Source organism: Hippopotamus amphibius, chromosome X (genome assembly GCF_030028045.1).
Source record: "Hippopotamus amphibius kiboko isolate mHipAmp2 chromosome X, mHipAmp2.hap2, whole genome shotgun sequence".
Taxonomy (NCBI): Eukaryota; Metazoa; Chordata; class Mammalia; order Artiodactyla; family Hippopotamidae; genus Hippopotamus; species Hippopotamus amphibius.
Genome location: NC_080203.1, coordinates 54,813,263 through 54,821,072, shown reverse-complemented (window position 1 = coordinate 54,821,072; position 7,810 = coordinate 54,813,263). Strand labels below are relative to the sequence as shown.

The 7,810-nt window shown below is 37.4% G+C and overlaps 1 pseudogene; it reads right to left on the bottom strand.

Annotated features, from left to right (window-relative positions):
* Positions 1 to 1,028: 1,028 nt before the first annotated feature.
* On the bottom strand, positions 1,029 to 1,533 carry LOC130842485 (cofilin-1-like; annotated as a pseudogene).
* Between the last annotated feature and the right edge of the window lie 6,277 nt (positions 1,534 to 7,810).

Sequence of the window (7,810 nt, the reverse complement as noted above, 5' to 3'; positions counted from 1 at the left end):
TATATATCCAAAGAGAACCGTAATTCAGAAAAAAAATTGTACCCCAATGTTCATAGCAGCATTATTTACAATAGCCAAGTTATGGAAGCAACCTAACTGTCCATAAACAGGTGAATGGATAAAGAACATGTGGTATATATATACAATGAAATGTTAACCATAAAAATAAAATTTTGGCATTTACAACATGGATGGACCTAGAGGGTATTATGCTTAGTGAAATAAGTGAGAGAAAGAGAAATATTCTATGTTATCACTCATATGCGGAGTCTAAAAAATAAAACAAATAAATGAATTTAACACAACAGAAACAGACACAGATATAGAGAACAGACTAGTGGTTACCAATGGGGGTGGGAAAGAGGGAGGGGCAAGATGTACAAACTACTATGTATAAAATAAGTAAGCTACAGGGTATATTGTACATCACAGGGAATGTAACCAATATTTCATAACTTTATTCACTTATTTACTTATTTTTATTGTTATGTGTGTATGTGTGTGTTTTTAATTGAAGATCCCTTACTGGTCCTGCTTCAGTGAGTGCCTGTGACCAGGGGAAAAACAGAAGGGGAATCAGGAAGAACAGGGAGGGGTCATCTCTACAATATTCCATTTATACACAGAACTAAACAGGCAAGCACAGAGTCACTATTGTGGTTAGAAATTGGCAGCATGGGAAAGGGAAGGAACAGGTGGGAAATTGGCTGTTTGCCAAAAAATATAGCCTCCCCCCCCCCCCACACACACCCCAGACAGGGGTTCCTGGGGAGAAACTTGTTCTGTTTCAACTCAAGAGGAATCAGAAGATCAAAAGCGGTTTGGGAAGGCCAGAACTCTCAGAGATGGAGGGAGGAGGAGGAAGGTCCAGGGGGTGGAGGGCCTATTTGGCAACTGGTGTGAAGGGATTGCCCTCCTCCTGCTGGGATCCTCCCAGCCCCTCAGGTCTGGCAGGAAGGGGGCAGCCTGCGACCCCCATGGGCAGCTCTGGGGCTGCCAGATGCTCCAGATAGGGGGCTGAAGGGAAGTCACAAAGGCTTGCCCTAAAGGGAGATGACGGTGCTGCTCCCCCACCCCAGGCTTCTCTGCCAGGGTGCAGTGGTCCTTGACCTCCTCATAGCATTTTGTTTGTAATTCATGCTTGATCTCCATCAGCTTCTTCTTGATGGCGCTCTCAGAGCTGCCATAGATCATTTAGCTCTTAAGGGGTGCATACTCGGGGGTCCAGAAGATGAACACCAGGTCCTCCTTCTTGCTCTCCTTGGTCTCATAGGTTGTGCAATTAAGTGTGTAGCAGCAGCCCTTGTTTGTCAGCATCTTGACAAAGGTGGCATAGAGGCTGTCTACAGTCTGGCCCACAGCACCTACCAGGATCTCCTTGCTGTCCTCCAGGATGATGTTCTTGTCCTTGCTCAGGCAGAAAAGCACCACCTTCTTGCGCTTCTTCACCTACTTTGGTGTCAGCGACTTACACACCTTCATGTCATTGAACACGTTGATGACCCCATCAGAGACAGCCACATGGGGAGCCATGTTTCCAGGATCAAAAAGGAGATAGCAAGAAAAGCCAGAAAAGACAAGAGCCACTGCAGCTACTGCCAGGATCTGGCTGATCATAATAACTTTAAATGGAATATAAATCTATTAAAATATTTAATTGCTATGTTTTACACCTGAAACTAATATAATATTGTAAATCAGCTATACTCAATTTAAAAAGTTATCAAATTTTTAATGGACCATGTTTTTGGTGTTGTATCTAAGGAGTCATCACTAAACCCTAGGTCACCTAGAGTTTCTCCTATGTTATCTTCCAGGAGGTTTATACCTTTACATTTTACATGTAGTTTTTAGATTCATTTTGATTTTAGATTCATTTAATTTTTGTGAATGGTGTAAAGTCTGTCTAAGGTAATTAATTAACTGACTTTCTGTCTTCCTTCCATCCTTCCTTTCCATGTGGATGTCCAGTTGTTCCATCACAATTTATTGAAAAGACTATGTTTTCTCCATTAAATTGCCTTTTCTCCTTTGTCAAAGATCAGCTGACTATATTTATGTGGTTCTAATTCTGGGCTCTCTATTCCATTCCATTGATCCATTTGTTTATTCTTTCACCGATTTCAAACACTTTTATTATTGTAGCATTATGATAAGCCTTGAAGTCTATTAGTGTCAGTACTCCAACTTTGTTCTTAAATATTGTGTTGGTTATTCTACATTTTTTGCATTCCATATAAACTTTAGGATCAGTTTGTCAAAATACACAAGATAACTGGCTGGAATTTGGATTGAGACTGCATTAAATCTATAAATCAAGGTGAGAAGGACAGAGATCTTGATAACATGGATTCTTCCTAACCATGCACATGGAATGTCTCTTGTTTATGTAGAATAGTCCGATTTCTTTCATCAATTTTGTAGTTTTCCTCAAATAGATCTTTTACATATTATATTTATAAATAAGGATTTTATTTGGGTGGGATCAAACATAAATGATATTATGCTTTTAATTTCTAATTCAAATTGTTAACTGTTGGTATATAAGAAAGCAACTGACTTTTATGTATTAATCTGTATCCTTCAAATTTGCTAGTCATTTATTAGTTCAAGAAGATTATTTTGGATCAATTCTTTGCAATTTTCTACATAGACATTCACATCACTTAAAATGAGTTGTCATAAAATATATGTAAGAAAATTAATGAATTTAATGATTTTTAAGTATTTAATTAAGTAGGTTAACTATATTCACATTGTTGTGCAATCATTCTCCAGAGCTTTTCATCTTGCAAAACTGGAACTCTATACCCATTAAACTATGACTCTTCATATCCCCCTTGCCCTTAGACCCTGGCAACCACCTTTATACTTTATGTTTCTGTGAATTTGACTACTCTAGATATTTAATGTAAGTGGAATCATACAGTATGTGCCTTTTTGTAGCTGCCCTAGTTCACTTAGTATAATGTCTTCAAGGTTTGTCCGTGATGTAATGGGTCAGAATTTCCGTTATTTTTAAGGCTGAATAATATTGTATTGTATGTATATATCACATTCTGTTAATCTATTCATCCACCAATGGACACTTAGGTTTCTTCCACCTTTTCCTTATTACGAATAATACTGCTATCAACATGTGTACACATATCTCTTTAAGACCTTTGTGTACACACCAAGGATTTCAATAGGTATCAGAGACTAAAATTTCCACTGGTGGCCTTGTTTTTGTCTCCCCTGTTATCCTGGAGTTTTCCTAGAGACTTCTTAAATATTGTCTGAGATGCACAGTTTTTTATTTTCAGTTGTATTCCTCTGTTATTATATAGGATCCCTATTGATGTGCTGGTGAGGTGTGGGGGTGGTGAAGTGTTCTATATTCCTATGATTAAGTCTCAGTCTTTTAATGAGTCTTTGCCCCTGGCCTGTGACTTTCACAAGTGCATCTCAGTTTTGTTTGCTCCCAGCGCCTCAAGAGTGACAGGAAGACTAGAAAGTGCTGGAGTAAGTATTTCCCTTCCCCTAGATTGTTAAGGCCCTCGTTAAACTAAAGTAGGTTAGGCTCTGACCTCGGTTTCTATTGAGGTTGGGCCTTATTAAGAAGAGCTGAACACTCTGGGCATTTCTTAAAATGGCTCTATTTCCCCTCTCCCTGCTTGAGGCACAAAGGGATTTTTCTCTGATGTACAAAAAGTCATGAAAAGTGTGAGGGGCTCCCCTAAGACTGCACTCCCCTGCAGATTTTAACTTTCAAAGTTGTCCATACTGAGCCTGCAGCAATTTGTCAGTTACAGATTAAGTTTTCCTGCCCTGACACCAGTTCCCATGGAGTTTACTGCTTCTTGGCTTCTACTCTGATGAATTGTGATTCTGTTTTCCCACCTATTTCTTCAACTTTGGGGGCTGTGTTTGCTCTGTGACCTCAGCTTTCTGATGGATCTAAGAAGAGCTGCCGACTTTCAGCTTTTTTCATGTTGTGCAAAAGAGAATTGATATCCAAACTCCTTACACACTGGCCCAGAAACCAGAAGTCTGAGCCAATAATATTCTAAAATATAAATATTACCACATCAACCCTATGCTTAAAACCCATCAATAATTCCTTATTGCTTCTAGGATATAAACCTAATCTTAGATATTTCCCAAAGGCCTTAATGGCTCTTATTCCTGAACTTAAAGAGAAGACAGGTTAGTAAATATCTTCTTGTCTTCTTATCTAATCATACTCATGATTACACGTTTCAATGGATTGTCATCCCCCTCTGCACAAACATAAGTGTGAATGAATATTCAAGGAAGCAATATCCCTTTGAGTATATCAACTATATTATTTTCCCACTTGCAAATTAAATCTAAAGCAACTAAATAACAACAAAGAATGATGTGACTTTTAAATAGCAAAATCAGGGATATGGCAAAAATCAATATGTCGACATCAGTCATTACTCAGTAAAGCAATTTATTTTAAAACTAAGAAATTAGACATAAAGAACATGAATGTAAATTGTGTTAAAATGAAATAAATTGTAATATTAGTATACTCATCCTTGAGTTGTGACAAAGTGACATAATATCAAAGAAGACTGAAGTAATCATTTTTTAAAACTTAAGAAAAATGAAAACTTGTTTTTTTCAATCTTTATCAGAGTGTAATAGCTTTACACGGTTGTGCTAGTTTCCGCTGTACAACAAAGCGAATCAGCTGTATTTACACATATATCCCCATATCCCCTCCCTCTTGAACCTCCCTCCTGAGCATCCCTCCAACCCTCCCTAACCCACCCCTCTAGGTCATCAGCAATCATCGGGTTGATCTCCCTGTGTTAGGCAGTTGCCTCCCACTAGCTATCTATTTTACATTTGGTACTATATAAATGTCAATACTACTCTTTCACTTTGTTTCAGGTTCTCCTTCCCCACCTCCCTATGTCCTCAAGTCTGTTCTCTACCTCTGTGTCTTTATGTTTCCTCTATCCCTGAGTTCATCAATACCATTGTTTTTTAGGTTCCATATATATGTGTTAGCACATGGTATTTGTTCTTCTCTTTCTGATAACATCACTCTGCATGACAGACTCTAGGTCCATCCACCTCACTACAAATAACTCAATTTCATTTCTTTTTATTGCTGAGAAACATTCCATTGTATATATGTGCCACATTTTCTTCATCAATTTAGCACCCAATGGAAAGTTAGCTTCCTTCCATATCCTGGCTATTGTAAATAATGGTGCAATGAACATTGTGGTACATGTATGTTCTTGAATTATGGTTTTCTCTGGGTATATGGCCAGTAGCAGGATTGCTGGGTCATATGGTAGTTCTATTTTTAGTTTTTTAAGGAACCACCATACTGTTTTCCATATTGGCTGTATCAATCTACATTCCCACCAACAGTGCAGGAGGGTTCCTTTTCTCCACAGCCTCTCCAACATATACTGTTCCTAGATGTTTTGATGATGGCTATTCTGACTAGTGTGAGGAGATACCTCATTGGGTTTTTGAATTGCATTTCTCTAATGATCAGTGATGTTGAGCAACTTTTCATGTGTTTCTTGGCCATCCGTATGTCTTCTTTGGAGAAATGTCTGTTTAGGTCTTCCTCCCATTTTTGAATGGGGCTGTTTGTTGTTTTGATATTGAGCTGTGTGAGCTGCTTATATATTTTGGACATTAATCTTTAGTTAGTTGCTTCATTGGCAAAAGTTTTCCCCCACTCCAAGGGTTTATGATTTATGATTTCCTTTGCTGTGCAAAATCTTTTGTTTCATTAGGTCCCATTTGTTTATTTTGGCTTTCATTTCCCGTACTCTAGGAGGTGGGTCAAGAAAGATGTTGCTGTCATTTATGTCATAGAGTGTTCTGTCTATGTTTTCCTCTAAGAGTTTTAGAGTGTCAGGCCTTACATTTAGGCCTTTGATCCATTTTGAATTTATTTTTGTATATGGTGTTAGGGAATGTTCTAAATTCTTTCTTTTACAAGTAGCTGTCCAGTTTTCCCAGCACCATTTATTCAAGGGGCTGTCTTTTCTCCATTGTATATACTTGTCTCCATTGTTGAAGATAAGGTGACCACATGTACATGGGTTTATCTCTGGGCTTTCTATACTGTTCCATGGATCTATATTTCTCTTTTTGTGCCAGTACCATACTGTCTTGATTACTGTAGCTCTGTAGTATAGTCTGAAGGCAGGGAGCTTGATTCCTCCAGCTCCTTTTTTTCTTCTCAAGATTGCTTTGGATATTTGGGGTCTTTTGTGTTTCATATAAATTGTATAATTTTTTTGTTCTGGTTCTGTGAAAAATGCCATTGATAATTTCATAGGGATTGTATAGAATCTATAGATTGTTTTGGGTAGTATAGTCATTTTCACAATGTTGATTCTTCCAATCCAAGAACATGGTATATCTCTCCATCGGTTTGTGTCATCTTTGATTTCTTTCATTAGTGTCTTATAATTTTCTGCATAAAGGTCTTTTGCCTCCTTAGGTAGGTTTATTCCTAGGTATTTTACTCTATTTGTTGCAATGGTAAATGGGAGTGATTCCTTAATTTCTCTTTCTGATTTTTCATTGTTGGTGTATAGGAATGCAAGAGATTGCTGTGCATTAACTTTTTCTTCAAATTTATGAAATTCTGTGACTAACTCTCATAGTATTCTGGTAGAATCTATAGGATTTTCTATATATAGTATCATATCATCTGCAAATAGTGACAGTTTTAATTCTTCTTTTTCAATTTGGATTCCTTTTATTTCATTACCTTCTATGATTTCTGTGGCTAACACTTCCAAAACTATATTGAATAATAGTGGTGAGAGTGGGCACCCTTGTCTTGTTCCTGATCTTAGAGGAAATGCTTTCAGTTTTTCAGCATTGAGGATGATGTTGGCTGTGGGTTTATCATATATGGCCTTTATCATGTTGAATTAGGTTCCCTTCGTGCCCACTTTCTGGAGACTTTTTATCAAAAGTTGGTGTTGAATTTTGTTGAAAGCCTTTTCTGCATCTGTTGAGATGATCATATGGTTTTTAACCTTCAATTTGTTAATATGGTGTATCACATTTATTGCTTTGCATATATTGAAGAATCCCTGCATTCCTGGGATAAACCCCACTTGATCATGGTGTATGATGGTTTTATTGTGCTGTTGGACTCTGTTTGCTACTATTTTGTTGAGGATTTTTGCATCTAAATTCATCAGTGATATTGGCCTGTAATTTTCTCTTTTTGTGACATCTTTGCCTGGTTTTGGTATCAGGGTGATGGTGACCTCGTAGAATGAGTTTGGCAGTGTTCCCCCCTCTGCTATATTTTGGAAGAGTTTCAGAAGGATAGGTGTTAGCTCTTCTCTAATTTTTGGTAGAACTCACCTGTGAAGCCATCTGGCCCTGAACTTTTGTTTGTTGGAATATTATTTTATCACAGTTTCAATTTCAGTGCTTGTGATTGGTCTGTTCACATTTTCTATTTCTTCCTAGTTCAGTCTTGGAAGTTTGTGCTTTCTAAGAATTTGTTCATTTCTTCCAGGTTGTCCATTTTACTGGCATATAGTTGTTTGTAGTAGGCTCTCATGATCCTTTATATTTCTGCAGTGTCAGTTGTTACTTCTCCTTTTTCATTTCTGATTCTGTTGCATTGAGTCTTCTCCCTTTTTTTCCTGATGAGTCTGGCTAATGGCTTATCTTTTTTTTTTTTTAATCTTCTCAAACAACTAGCCTTTAGTTTTATTAATCTTTGCTATTGTGTCCTTGATTTCTTTTTCATTTATTTCTGATCTGATTTTTATATTTTCTTTCCTTCTGCTAA